The sequence below is a fragment of the Eumetopias jubatus genome, unplaced genomic scaffold, assembly GCF_037043125.1.
Source record: "Eumetopias jubatus isolate StellerSeaLion01/CBP00866 unplaced genomic scaffold, mEumJub1_p1.0 scaffold_11, whole genome shotgun sequence".
Taxonomy (NCBI): domain Eukaryota; kingdom Metazoa; phylum Chordata; class Mammalia; order Carnivora; family Otariidae; genus Eumetopias; species Eumetopias jubatus.
Genome location: NW_028274817.1, coordinates 3,719,095 through 3,735,039, shown reverse-complemented (window position 1 = coordinate 3,735,039; position 15,945 = coordinate 3,719,095).

The following is a 15,945-nucleotide window of genomic DNA, read 5'->3' as shown; positions in this document are numbered from 1 at the left end:
ACTTATGAAATACCATATATTGTTAAGTAAGATACAATACAGGGTGAAGTGAGAAAAAGCATGCTACAAAATAGTACTAAAATATAATCTCATTTTAAATATATATGTATGTTTAAAATATATAAACACCTCCACCATTTGGCTTATTTCAAATGTAACAAGAAAGTCTGTTTTGAATATATTGGGAAATTCTAAAAGCAAAAAATTGTAAAACATAGTTGAAATTGAAATGCTGTGATATTTTAATAGAAGAAAGTTCAATTATATGATTTGAAATCATATATGCGTATATATATAATTCATTTCTTCAATAAATATTTATCAGTCACCGATTATGTGGCAAGCACTCTAGTAAGCTCTGGGGACACAACTGTGAACAAGAACACAAACCTGTGCTCCTGGCATTTACATTCTGGTGCAGCAGTTGTATTCAACATAAATACATATACAAATAAATATATACCTATGGATTTCAATAAGCGTCTTGAAGAAACATTACAAGTTTCTGCCACCGCACATAAAGGGGCCTGATTTGTTAGGAGGGTGAGCGTGGTGTGCAGAGCATACCAAAAGAACTACGAGTTGTTTTCGGTGATGCTGCAGTGATTCTTATTTTAACGGGATCGTTAGCAATTATTAGTGATTTTTCCTTTTTATCACTTTTGCTATATTTTCCTAAATTTCAGCAATGAATATGTATTGCTTTTATAATAAAAAATAGTAAAATACTTAGCAATACACTTAACCAAGGAGGTAAAAGACTTGTACACTAAAAAACCGTAAGACACTGACGACAAAAATTAAAACAGACACAAAGAAATGGAAAGATATCTCCTGTTCATTGAGTAGAAGAATTAATCTTGTTATAATGGCCATACTACCCAAAGCAATGTACAAATTCAGTGTAATCCCTCTCAAGATCCCAATGACATCTTTTACAGAAACAGAAAAAACAACCCTAAAATATATTTGGAACTACAGAAGACTCCACATAGCCGAAACAATTTTAAGCAAGAACAAAGCTGGAGGCATCACACTTCCTGATTTCATAATATATTACAAGCCACAGTAATCAAAACAGTATGATACTGGCATAAAAACAGACACATAAACCAATGGAACAGAATAGAGAGCCCAGAAATAAATCCACACACATACAGTCAACTGACGTTCCACAGGGTGCCAAGAATGCGCAATGGGGAACGCATAGTGTCTTTGATAAATGGTGTTGGGAAAACTGGATATCCACGTGCAAAAGAGTAAAAGTAGCTCCTTATCTTACACCACATGCAGAAGTAAACTCAAAATGGTTTAAAGACATAAAACGTAAGACCTGAAACTGTGAAACTCATAGAAGAAAACTGAGGGCAAGAGCTTCTTGACATTGGTTTCAGCACTGATTTCTTGGATATGATAACCAAACGCACAGGCAACAAAAGCAAAACTAAACAAGTGGGAGCACATCAAACTAAAAAGCTTCAGCACACAAAGGAAACAATCAACAAAGTTAAAAGACATTTTCGACCTACAGAATGGGAGAAAATATTTGTAATCCATATATTTGATAAAGAGGTAATACCCAAAATATGTAAGGAACCCTTAAAACTCAAAGCAAGAAAGCAAATAATTAAAAACTGGGCAAAGGGCTTAAGTAGGCATTTCTCCAAAGAAGACATACAAATGGTCAACAGGTATATGAAAAGGTGCTCAATGTCACTGATCATAGAGAAACACAAATCAAAAATCACAGTGAGATATGTCACTTCAGACCCATTAGCATGGCTACTATTAAAAACAAAACAGAACAGAACAAAAGATAGCAAGTCTTTTCGAGGATGTGGAGAAAAGGGAACCATTGCACACTGTTGGTGGGAATGTAAGTTGGCGCGGCCACTCTGGAAAACAGTATGGAGGGTCCTCAGTAAGTTAAATAGAACTACCCTATGATCCAGCTATCCCATTTCCAGGTATATATCCAAAGGGATTGAAATCAGGATCTCAAAGAGATACCTGTGTTCCCATGTTCACTGCAGCGTTACTCTCAATAGCCAAGGTATGGAAACGACCTAAATGTCCATCATTGGATGAATGGATAAAGAAAATATGGTTGTCTTCGTTAACTGGGGACGCTCTGACAAAGTACCACAGACTGGGGGGCTTAAACAATTTATTTCCCACAGTTCCAGGGGCTGGAAGTCTGCGATCAGGGTGCCAGTGTAGTTGAATTCTGGTGCGGGCCCTCTTCCAGGTCACAGTCAACTCCTATCCTCACATGTCAAAAAGAGAGCAAGAGAACTCTCTGGGGTCCCTTTTATAAGGGCACAGACCCCATTCATGAGGGCTCTGCCCTCATGACCTGATTAGCTCCCCAAGGCCTCACCTTCTAACACCATCACATTAGGAGTTAAGGTTTCAAAGTATGAATTTTGGGGGAGACACAAACTTTCAGTTCATAACAGGGATATATACATAGGGTGGAATATTATTCAGCCCCTAAAAAGAAAAAAAAATCCTGCCATTTGTAACAACATGGATGAACCTGGAGGACATTATGCTAAGTGAAAGAAGCCAGGCACAAAATGACAAATACTATATGATATCGCTTGTAATGAGGAATCTAAAATAGTCAAACTCATAGGAGCAAAGGGTAGATGGTGATCGCCAGGGGCTGAGGGGAGGGGAAACAGGGAGTTATTAGTCAAAGGGTATAAAGCTTTAGTTCTGCAAGATGAGTAGGTCCTAGAGATCTGCTGTACAGCATAGGGCCTGTAGTTAACAATACTGGATTACATACGTAAAAATTTGTGAAGAGGGGCGATCTTGTATTAAGTGTTCGTATCATAAAAAGTAATAAATAGATAGTGGAAAACTTCTGGAGGTGATGGATATGTCCCTGGTATAGATTGTGGTGATGGTTTCACTGGTGTATACTTGTCTCCAAACTCATCAAGCTTTTTACATTAAATGCGTACGGCTTTTTTGTATGTCAATTAGAACTCAATAAAGTGTGTTTTTTTAAGAAGTAAACAGTAAGTGTAAAAGAAAAACATACCAAAAATAGAATAAAATAGTTTAAATATTATTCCTTAGTTTGCCAATCCTCCAAAAGTCATATTGTCTAACAAAGGCAAGCTGACTTGTCTAAGAAGGGCCCCTGTATATGCCTCATTCCTGCATCCTGATGAACACATAGCCCGTCCAAAGTGCCTCTCAAGTCATCTTTTAAACTTTGCCATGATGTAAATCCCCCTACCATCAGCTTACCACAAATACAAAAAGAAAGTCTACTTTGAATATACTGGAAACATACTAAGAGCAAAAATTTTAACATACTTGAAATTGAAAGTTGCATTGAGTGGGCTACAACGGGATACTAACAAAAGAAAAAGAAAATTCAATTACAGTTGACCCTTGCAAAACACGGGTTTGAACTTGAACTACACCATTCACTCATTTGTGGATTTTTTTTATGAGTACAGTACTATAAATGTATTTTCTCTTCCCTATGATTTTCTTTTTTTTTTAAAGATTTTATTTATTTATTTGAGAGAGCGAGAATGAGAGAGAGAGAGAGAGAGAGAGAGAGAGCACATGAGCGGGGGGAAGGTCAGAGGGAGAAGCAGACTCCCCGCTGAGCAGGGAGCCCGATGCGGGACTCGATCCCGGGACTCCAGGATCATGACCTGAGCCGAAGGCAGTCGCTTAACCAACTGAGCCACCCAGGCGCCCTTCCCTATGATTTTCTTAATAACATTTTCTTTTCTCCAGCTTACTTTATTGTAAGAATATAATATATAATACATGTAACATACAAAATATATGTTAATCGACCATTTATGTTATTGGCAAGGCTTCCAGTCAACAGTAGGCTATTAGTAGTTAAGTTTTGCAGGAGTCAAAAGTTACACGGATTTTTGGCCGCTCAGGGGCAGGGGATGCTGTCGGCACCCCAATCCCTTGCATTGTTCAAGGGTCAACTGTATATGATTCAAAATCATCTTTGGAGGAAATCCAAATTATACAAAAAAGATACTGGGATGATATGTGTATAGCAGTATCCCCTGACATCTATAGAATGTAGATGCAGAAGAGAAATCCGATAGTGAATAGAAAAGAGGCTGGTTCAGACAAGGTGTGATCCTAAAGAACAATTAATGACATCAGAACAACAACAACAACAAGGCAATGGGAATGTATTGTAGCCCACTCAATGCAAAGGTATGTTTTAGGACCATTTATTGTAATCTCAAACAGAATGGGAGAAAATATTTGTAATCCATATATTTGATAAAGAGTTAATACCCAAAATATGTAAGGAACCCTTAAAACTCAATAGCAAAAAAGCAAATAATTAAAAACTGGGCAAAGGACTTAAATAGACATTTCTCCAGCAATTCTCACTGAGCGAAGGGCCAGAAATCAGTAGGCCTTCAATCAACTACTGTAAGTTGCTTCAGTGGGTAACTAGAGCTAGTTCCAAATACTTCGGCGTTCCTCCTTCTGGTCACACTCGTGGTAGGATTGAAATTCCTCAACCCATTTGGAGAATTTAACTTGTATCTTCCCATTTGGGCTGGCCAAGCTCTTGCCTGAGCCAATGAAATGTGCAAGGAAGTAAGGAGGGGCTGGTGCCATTGTGGTCACTGAAGTTTGTATCGGAATGGAAGCTCCAGCAGTGTGAGTGATCATAATGAGCAGAATTCCTGTGAGCTGTCAGGCATGTAGCATGGACAATAAATATGTTTCTCTACTAAGCCACTGAGATTTGAGGGTTATTTGTAACTATATCAAAACCTAACCCATGCTGACCCATACTGTCATTAATCCAGATCATCAGCTGTCCTGGATCAAATTTATCTAAACCTTTACTTCTAGTAATAGAAAGTTTAGTTGCTGGTATCCAGCTGGTAAAAAAAAAAAAAAAAAAAAAGGATATTGGTCTAACTTGCACAGGACAGTGAGAGAGAATAGCTCATAAATAGCTATTGCACAGGCTTTGGGGTCTAAAAAAATTAAGAACAGTCTGTTCAAGTTCTGGCTACTACAAGCTCTGTGCCGTGGGCCAGTCATTGACCTCTCTGAGCACCAATTCTTTTTTTTTTTTAAGACTTATTTATCAAAAAAAAAAAAAAAAAAGACTTATTTATCTGGGTGGGGGGAGAGAGAGAAAGCGTGCATGCACACTCAAGTGGGGGGAGGGGCAGAGTGGGAGAATCTCAAGCCAGACTCCTGCCTGAGCACAGAGCCCAGTGTGGGGCTCCATCTCACGACCCCGAGATCATGACCTGAGCCAATACCAAGAGTCGGATGGATGCTCAACCGACTGAGCCACCCAGGCGCCCCAGAGTACCAATTCTTTTTAATCTGTAAATCACACAGTAACTATTTCTCAGGGTTATTGTGAGGAGAAAATAAGACAATGGATGTAAAGCACTTGGCACAGTGGCCAGAAGACAGCAAGTGTTCATTCAGTAAATGAGCATCGACATCGTCATCATTATTATTACTTCTCAGTATGACTTTACAATCTTCCTTTTGAAATACCGTAAGACCAATAACTTGTTACCTTTCTGGCTCCCCACATATCAGAGATAAGCATTGTTTTTGCATGCAAATAGGCCATATTTATTGATTCCTCTGTCTCTGCTCAAAGGAAGAAAGTACTGTTGGTAGAAATAAAATATCAGCCTCAACTTATACATATAACCAAGATCTTGTAAGTCATTACAATGTGTTTTTGAGAGTTGCCACTTCACTGCTCTATAAAAAGCTTCCTGGAAAAAGTATTAACAGATGGCCTCTTACTCTCTGAGACTGTTAGTAGCACACCAGATGGCAACCCAAATGAGAAGATTCAACTTAAATTCTCCAAACTGAAGGAAATGTGACACTAGCTTTTTAATAGGTGTGCAGCCTTAGAGGTAGCAAAGAAATGATCAGTTAAGATAAAAACTCATTTTCTCTCCTTATTTCAATGTGGAATACAGTCCCCATTGTTTCGCCAGCTTGCCAGATAGTTCATATAAAAATGCTGGAAATGGTTTGCCCAACACAAACAGAAATTTTATTTGAAATGACTGACAGATTTATGAGGTATAAGGCCAGTCCAAAGAATGAAAATACAAGGCAGTGCCCCAGGGACGAGTGCTCTGCGCCATGGACACTCCTTTCTCTCCAGGATCAGTCATTGGTTTGCAACATTTTGCTCTTATTGTTAGAAATATTAGGCTTTTGACAGGGAGGTAATAACTATTCCAAGAAACTTATCATCTTTCCAGGTGCCCAGGCATCACTACTATCCAAATTCTCCCAGGTGCCTTTGCATTCCAAAACAACCCTGTCCCATGAAGGTCCAGGAAAAGCCAACAGAGTCTTCATATTGGCTTAGGAAGGTGTCCTTCTACTATCTTAGGTTGCGTGAATCAATGAGGATGTCTTTTGATATCAGAGAATCCCCAAATATCAATGTTTAAAGAGGCCAGGGACCCCAGCCCTAAAGTTGGTACTCAACTATACCATTCTGCAGGCCACTGTGGATCTTCAAATATGGAAGTCAGTTGGGCACATTGCACAGATGGATTTTCAGCAGAGTACCTGAAAATATGGTCTGCAGTGTGAACACACAACATTAAAACATGCCTATATAGGGGAGCCTGGGTGGCCCAGTCGGTTAAGCTTCTGCCTTCGGCTCAGGTCATGATCCCAGGGTCCTGGGATCGAGCCCCGCGTCGGGCTCCCTGCTCAGCGGGGAGCCTGCTTCTCCCTCTCCCTCTGCCTGCCTGCCTGTCTGCCTACTTGTGATCTCTCTCTCTCTCTCTCTCTCTCTCTCTCTCTCTCTGTCAAATAAATAAATAAAAATCTTAAAAAAAAAAAAAAACATGCCTATATACTCTCTGAATCAGTCATTGGGGGGAATTGGTAAATCACAGCCTCCCTGACTACACAAGGTCCTCAAGGGGTTAAACCTGGGGATGGTTTAGCCTTGACCACTGCAGCTGTAGTGCAGGGCTAGGGTAGACACAAAGGAAACATGACTTCCACAAACCGCATCAAATTTCCAGGCGTTCCTTCCAGTTTTCTTGGGAACTCTTAGGCCTTCCGGAGACAGTGAAACCCAAGGATTGGATCCACCCCCTGTTCTCATGGACCCTACATACCTGTGAGCTACAAGCTAAGGCTATGGGCACCGTACAATTGGCAGAGACCACATGGCTCCTGGGCTCTAGGGAACAGGAACAATCTAAAGAAAGAGTGTGTGCAGCAAGGGGACTGACCAGCATAGGAAACCAAGTTCAAAGAAGTACAAATTGTCACGTATACTCGGCACCATCTAAGAGAGAGAAATTCTGAATCGGGGGTCATTAAAGAGGCGATCTTTGCTGGGAGACAGGGACAGATCACTGGGAGACAGGGACAGATCACTGAGCTCCCTCAGTGCTGGAGTAAAGAACGTACCCCCTGGCCACCTACCTCTCCGAGCGATATTTGGATCCATGATTCCACTTCCCAGGTCTGTGGATACAGAGAAGGAGACACGAAAGCACTGTGGCTCCTGGAAAGAAGGAAGGCCAGTTATAAACGCTGTCACTTTTTGCTTTCTACATCATTGTCTGGTGTTTCAGTTACCTGAGCATATGCTCATTTCTGATACCCTGACGCAGTTCAAGACCGAGAACCAGACTGTAGAACTGGAATTCTTAACCTGGGGGCCATGATCTTTTAGAATAGGTCTGTAGGAGTTCAATGAACTCCGTGGAACCGTATGTATAAATGTGCATATATGTGCACATAAGCATGCAAGGATATGAAGTAAACCATAGGTTCCTGAGGTTCCCAAAGTGGTCCATGACTCAAAAAAGGTTAAAAGCCACTTTGCTAACTCCCTCATTGGTGAACTGGGAGGGTGGCACGCCTGGAGCAGGCCTAGGAGCTCCGTGCTGCCCCCCACTCCTGTCAAACTTGCCCTGTGCCTCTCTTCCGTCTGCCTGCTCCTGAGTTGTATCCTTTATAATAAACCAGTAATGAGTGTTTTTAAAAACACTTCTCTAGAATATGGCGACCCAACCAAGAAGCTGCTCTTCAGGAGCCCTGCCCGCCACTATCCATCCCGCTTAAATGGCACCCAGGTACCTAGAGGGCACCATCGTATCCCCCTAAATTACAACAACACAATGCCTAAACCACAGCAGGTGTGCCATTTCTACTATTCCTACCGATTGTCAGGAAAGCTTTTGCCACCTCTCTCAGTTATAATCCACACAACTGTCCTCAAAGTAAAATAACTCTTCTGTTGTTTGCTGACCAGTTCCTTGCCCCACAGATCAGTTTGTCTTTTCTGTCCTGCTAAGCCAGTATAATTGGCTCATCTTCCAGGAATTAGAAGAGAGAGCCCAGAGAAGGCTAGTTTTTCTCGATCCTGAAAAGTCTGGATTTTCTTGACCATGTGATGTGTTAGGGCTCAAAACGAGGCTACATTAATCTCATGATAATTAGATGAAAACATGATTGCCAATTAATGGCAGAAGACAATGCATGAACCTGCAAACCACACAGCTCTCCTCTCAGACAAAGAAAGCACTGATATAAAGGCAAATATACTGATAATAACCTTGCATATTTATCATGGTGGTGGATATAGGCAAATCCCACAGAGAAAGCCTTCCTTTTGGCTTTGGCGTTGGCCGCCATCCAAAATTCACAGACTATAAACAGTGAAAGCCTTTCCGTGAGGAAAGTTCGGAGTGGAACTCACTTGGGGTCCCCAACTTTCTGAGGAAGTGCTCAAGCCATAAGTCAAAGGACCATTTTCATCAGCCCGAGGTGGCAGGCAGGATAAATGGCCCGGCCGTGAACGTGCGCCTTGAGAAGGAACTGAGAGGCGCTGAGGAAACGCCGGCGGGACGCGGCCGCCCGTCTCAGCGGGCCTGCGCCGCGGAGGAAGGCCCCGGCAAGGTGTTAGGCCGCAGGGGGAAGCCCGGCTCCTCCAGGCCCGGCTCACTCCGCTGACACACAACGGCTTCATTGTTGGCTCTCTGTGGAAACGGGTCTGCGGTTTTACTAGCAGCCTCGTTCAGGGGAAAGCGCCGGCGGGGCTTTTCTGGTCTGGAAAGCTCCAAAGGTGGAAGATGGCCCTGGGTCAGGTCATGGGCGCTGAAGCCCGCTGACGGCCTCGTCCGGGACGTTCTAAGTTGGGTGCGGTCGCTGCTGCCGCTGCAGCTGAGCAGGTGCCCGCGTTAGCTTACACTGTATTTTCCTGAGGTGTTGACGGGTTGCCGCTTTTGAAGATGTAAATTTGTGGTGTGTGAAATGAAAAGTACAGTACCGGGTCCTTTGAAAACCAAAAAGAAAAAGATCTTTCCGTTGGAGGTCACTGGGCTGATTTCAGCTCGGGCAGGCCGTTGCCAAACCTCATCACGAAGACTTTCTTTCTAAATGTCGAAGTTTCTGCATACTGAGAGAAGAGGGGGAAAGTGGTAGCGAGTAGAGGCCGGGAGAAAGACGGGACGGTCAGAAAGAATCTCTCAGCAGCAGGGCCGACTGAGGTCCAGACCCCAAAGGAGGAGTCCACTGTTGCTGGAAGGCCTAGAGCAATGGTCTCAAATCCACAAGGAGCTTGTGGGAATGAACGCTCCTCATGCTTTTGTCAAGTGGTGAAATAGCTACGGGGTGTTCTGGGGATACTGAGGGGAAAGAAGCCACCTCCTCCTGCCCACTGAATCACAGTTGAGCCCCGCACCTCCCCTGGGCCGGGGTCTCTTGCTTGGGGAGGTTGGAAAGTTGGAGAAAATGATGGACGCCTATGCCTTCCAGAATACTTGCAACCAGACGTAGGGTTCAGAGAGGACTCTTACACGTGGATCCCCCACAAAAAGAAGTATCGTTGAGGAACTTCATGGGTGCTTGGGGATCCTCAATTAGAGCTTTTCTGTGGGCAGACAGCGGGTGCTGGGCTAGACTCCTTCCCACACACCAACTTTCTAGGGCCTCCATCAGAGTTACAAATGGCTCCGTGTTGTGGAATAGTCTACATAGAATAAACACACCTGCAAAGGCCAAATACATACTTTATGTGTACTGAATATGTAAAGTGTCTGGCACAGCTGAGAGGGGTCAACCCATCATAGATACTGATTGTGATTATCACATGATCGAAACTGTGACCAGGTTCTACCACTGGACTGAATTCCCTGAGGTCAGACACCTCTTGGGATCTCCTGCACAGTTCCTGGAAGAGAGCGTCAATGCGGTCAGGGTTCAGTAACTGTTTTTGCAATGAATGGATGAATAAAAGAAAGAAAGAATGAGTGAACGAATGAAAGGAAAAGCACGACATAGACATTGCAGGAAGAAAAAGAACTTTCTCTCATCCTCAGTGTCAAATCAATACTGCGGATCTCACCTCCTAACACCCTTAAAGCCATCCCCTCACTTCGCTCATCACTGCCCCCCCCCCGTCATTAAGTCCAGCTTGGCCTCTTCACAAGCCTCCTAGCTGGTCCCTCCCCCACGTATATCAATTCCCTTTCCAATTTATGCTCCACTCTGCAGTCACCGGAATCGATTTAAAACTCATAACTGATCATCATGTCACCCTCCTTCTTAAAACATTACAATGGATCCTTTGCACTCGGGATAAAGACCAAACTCCCTACCGTGGCGTGGCAGGTGCAGGCTGAGGCTGAGCCGTTGGAGAGTAGAAGATCTGCGTGCCCACAGTCACGGGACTCTTACAAGCAGGGCACAAGAGAGACGAATTCAAGTGCCAGGTAAGCATACCCACCCCTGGGGAGGGCAGCCCAGGCAGCAGCTGCCGAAGAAAGCCCCACTCCACCCAGATACCGAGGACAACGTGCGGTGGAGGCTGAGCGGAGTAAGAAATTTGAGAGAAGCAATTTTGAATTTTAATTTCTTTGGAGTTAAGAATTCTGAGCTGTGGACTTCACTTGCAAGGAGAAGGGATTTCAATTTGGGACCTTAACTTATAAAAACAAGAGAATTTAATTTATTTTTGTTTTCCACCATGTTAATATTATTATGCAAAAAGTAACCTAATGCAGCATCTATTCTACTCAGAGCTAAGCTTTCAAATATAGATATGCATATATTTTGCAACTCATCTTACATTTCCTATCCTTGGTTCCATTTCCATAATAAAAGGAGTATAATATTTTCTTTTTTTCAGTTTTAAAGTAAACATTTTCCCTGGGAAATCTTCTGATTTGTTTATTTTTCTGATGTTTTATTGTGCTAAAACACATATAACATAAAACTATCTTGACCATTGTTAAATCTTTTAATTCATTTTTATTTTAATTCCAGTATAGTTAACATAGAATATTATGTTTCAGGTGTAGAATATTGCATGCATCACCCGGTGCTCATCACAAGTGTGCTCCTTAATCCCCATCGCCTCTTTCACCCATTCCCCCCACCGCCTCTCTGGCAAGCATCGTGTTCTCTATAGTTTCAGAGTCTGATTCTTGGCTTGTCTCTCTGTTTTTTCCTTTGCTCGTTTGTTTTGTTTCTGAAATTCCACATATGAATGAAATCATGTGGTATTTGTCTTTCTCTGACTGACTTATTTCGCTTAAGCATAAGGCCCTCCAGCTCCATCCACGTGGTTGCAAATGGCAAGATTTCATTCTTTGTGATGGCTGAGTAATATTCCATTGTATATATGTACCACATCTTCTTTATCCATTCGTCTATTGATGGACTGCTTCCATAATCTGGCTACTGTAGATAATGCTGCTATAAACATCAGGGTGCATGTTTCCCTTTGAATTAGTGTTTTTGTATTTTGGGGGTAAATACCCAGTAGGGGGATTCCTGGATCATTGGGTAGTCCTATTTTTAACTTTTTGAGGACGCTCCATACTGTTTTCCACAGGGGCTGCACCAGTTTGCATTCCCACCAACAGTGCCAAAGGGTTCCTTTTCCTCCACATCCTCACCAACACTTGTGTCTTGTGTTTTTGATTCTAGCCATTCTGGCAGGTGTGAGGTGATAGCTCATTGTGGTTTTGATTTGCATCTCCCTGATGATGAGTGATGATGAGCATCTTTTCATGTGTCTGTTGGCCATCTGCATGTCTTCTTTGGAGAAATGTCTGCTCATGTCTTCTGCCCATTTAATTGGATTATTTGTTTTTTGGGTGTTGAGTTGTTACCTTGACCGTTTTTAAGGACACAGTTCAGTGATGTTCAGTACCTTCAGATAGTTGTGAAATCTTTACCACCATGTATCTCCAGAACTCTTTCTTCTTGTAAAGCCGAAAGGCTATACTCGTTAACTAACTAACTCCCCATCACCCCCTCCCTTCAGCTCCTGGAAAAGACCATTCTACTTTCTTTTTAATTTTTTTAATCTCCCCTTCTCCCCCTTGCCCCAACCGCTGGCAACAACCATCCTACTCTCTGTTACTCTGAGTTTGGCTTTTTTTTTAATTCCACATTTCAGTGATATCACACAATATTTGTCTTTCTGCATCTGGCCTATTTCACTCAGCATAATGCCCTACAGTTTCATCCATGCTGGTATAAATGGCAGGATTTCCTTCTTTTGTAAGGCTGAATAATATTCTGTGTGTGTGTGCGTGTGTGTGTGTTCTTTATTCATTCATTCATTTTCTTTATCCACTCATTCACTGACAAACATTTAGGTTGTTTCCATATCTTGGCCATTGTGAATAATACTGCAATGAACGTGGGGGTGCAGATACCTCTTTGAAACAGGGATTTCACTTCCTTGATATACACTCAGAAGCAGGATTGCTGAATCATATGATAGTTCTATTTCTAATTTCTTGAGGAATCTCCATGCTGCTTTCTATAATGGCTCTACCAGTTTACATGCCCACCAACAGTTTAAAAGGGTTCCCTTTGTTGCCACATCCTCGCTAACACTTGTTATCGCTCTCTTTTTTTTTTCATTTATTTATTTGACAGAGAGAGAGAGAGAGAGAGAGACAGCAAGAGAGGGAACACAAGCAGGGGGAGTGGGAGAGGGAGAAGCAGGCTTCCCGCTGAGCAGGGAGCCCAACGTGGGGCTCGATCCCAGGACCCCGGGATCATGATCTGAGCCGAAGGCAGACGCTAAACGACTGAGCCACCCAGGCGCCCCCAATACTTGTTATCTTTTGACTTTTTGGTAATGGCCATTCTAACAGGTGTGAGGTGGTAGTTCGTTGAGGTTTCGATGTGCATTCCCTGGTGATTAGCAGTGTTGAGCTCCTTTTCATATACCTATTGGCCACTTGTATGTCTTCAGTAAAATGTCTTTCACGTCCTTTGCCCCTTCTTAATTGGGTTATTTATCAATTTGCTGTGTAGTTGTATGAATTGTTTATGTCTTTTAGATACTAACGCCTTATCAGATATATAACCACGTCACTTTTTGGTGGACGCTGGAAGAGCCAGTACATAATGCTCAGTGTTCCTGGCTGCCACCATGGTGACGATGAAAGCAGGGGTGGACAAGGGAGCTTCCACCAGCCTGCATTCCAGCAACTATGAAGAGCAAAGCCCGCTGCCGATCTGCATTGGAAAATTCATGTGGACGAGAAACTGGACTTAGTTGTGTTACCCAGTGAGATGTGTGGGGTTGTTACCACAGCATAACCCAGCCCATATGGACTGACACAGACAATCTTTGATGAAAGAGTTTTCCAAGGAAATTAGTAGTGTAAACATAATTTCAGGGGTCAAACAATCTACGTAAGGATGTAACTTCCCTCCAGTACTTGAAGAGTGCCCATTTACTTAACATGCTGATAAAAGTGTTATTGCCTCCTCATTAAAGCAGGTTCCCAAAGATCCTTTCTGATCCCAGTTTGAGTTATATGAATTTATTGTTCAGCATTCATCAATTGGTAATGAATTCCAGTAAAAGTTTTCTGCCACATCTCCTTTATCTTTTTAGTCAAATGTTTACTGAGCACCTACTATGTTTCAGGTACTTGTTATAGGTATTGGGGTATCAAGAGTAAACAAGAAAGACAGGGTTCCTTCCTTCAGGGAGCTGGGAAATGTTCTAAAGGAAAAAAATAGGGTGCTTGGAGACCCACCTGGACAGAGGGGACAGAGAAGGCCTCCTGGAAAATATCACATTCTCACTGAGACTGGAAAGATGAACAGGAATTAGCCTGAGAGGGCATCCATCGGTACAATCTGGGTCAAATGGAATATTCAAGAAATAGGGTATTTAGGTTAAAGTTCTAACTTGTTAATTAAATAATTAATTATACCTCCTTTATAAAGATACAAGTTCCAGTACTCTCATAGCTATTTTCTCACCTTACTGTTACAAACTCTCAAAGAGGTGGGGGATTGAGAATGTAGTATTTATTCTCCCCGGTTTTATAGACATCTTCGGTGCCCCCCCGTGTCCCTCAGCCCTGACTGTTTCCATGCATACTGGCCCGACTTCCTGCTGCCAGCACCTGAGTCCCTTTGCCTGAGCACTGTGTCTGACCACTAGTGTCTGCCCCCTGCCCACGTGGCAGCCCGGAAGAGTGAGGAATTAGCCACAGCTCTGAGCATATGACTGATGGGGGTCCGTGTATGAGTGACCCAGTTCCTTCACCCCTTGGGCAGGACAACTCAGAGGCACGTGCTCTACTCTGGTACCTAGAGATCGCCAGGATTAAACCCCTCTTGCCCTCAGTGGTAGCTGGCTCGGTAACATGTCCTTTATTGGCTACTTTCCTGTATCATCTCTTCATTCCTCTGCAGGTGTTTCCTGAGAGCACCTCTGTGATGGTTAATTTTGTGTCTCAACCTGACCAGGGCCTGGTGCCCAGTTGTCTGGTCAAACACTAGTCTACGTGTTTTATGAAGGTATTTTTTTTAAATGTGATTAACATTCAAATCAGTAGACTTCGAGGAAAGCGCATTACAAAGCAGATGACCCTCCATATAGGGGAGGGCCTCATCTGCTCAGCTGAAGGCCCTAAGAGAAAAAGACTGAGGTCTCCCAGAGAGGAAGGACTTCCGCTCCAGACGGCCCTCAGACTTGAGTTGCAAGAGCAGCTCTTCGCGGCCCCCAGCCTGCTGGCCTGCCCTGCAAATTTCAGACTTGCCAGCCCTTGAGTCCTTAAAATGAATCATAAATCTCTCTCTTTTTCTGTGTCTCTCGCTCTCTTTCCCTCCCTCTCTTTCTATATATATATGAGTATATATTCATACAAATATATATACATACACCCAAATGTATAGCCAAGTGACTTGCTGAAGTTACAAAGCTACTGTGATATAGCGCTCAGCCCGAGGCCCTGTCTCCTCGACGGCACCATTTCCACCCATGAAGACAGGGCAAACGCTTGCCTCGAATGCCCTCCCGGTGTCCATGGCAGACATCATGAGTTGATCTTTCCTTTCCTCAGAAACTTTCTCAAGACGCGCCCTAGGCAGCCTTCCACTGACCTTCCAAGTCAGTAGGTCTTGGTGGGCCAGAAGGCACCTGTTGGCCGTCCCTTTCTGAAACGCATCACCGTGCTTTCGGGACCTGGTAGCAGCTCAGGGTGTCTGCCTCTTTTTCCCACCTCTGGTGTCTTACCAGCCCCTTGAAGCTGGAGCCAACTGTGCCTCCCAGCCCCACCGGCCCCTGCCCGCCCCCCCCCCCCACCACCACCACTCGGGTGCTGATTCAAGCCTGCTCCGTTTCCTGCCGGGCTGCAGAGACTGCCCCTCCCTGCAAAACCTCACACCCGGGGGACTGGAGCCGGAAATGAAGCGTCACTCCTAGAGCCCAGATCTGCAGGGCCACTCACAGCTGAGTCTAGTGCGGGCCCAGCCAGGAGTGGACCGGACCCTGTGTTGATGGGCTGAGAAAGGGGCCACGTGGGTGAGTGGACACCTCCGGGCGCAGTGAGTTAGTGCAACGTCTCTCACTCCAGGGGCCTTCAGAGGAGCTGGCTGAGAAAAGAACAGAGTCACAAAGCTAGT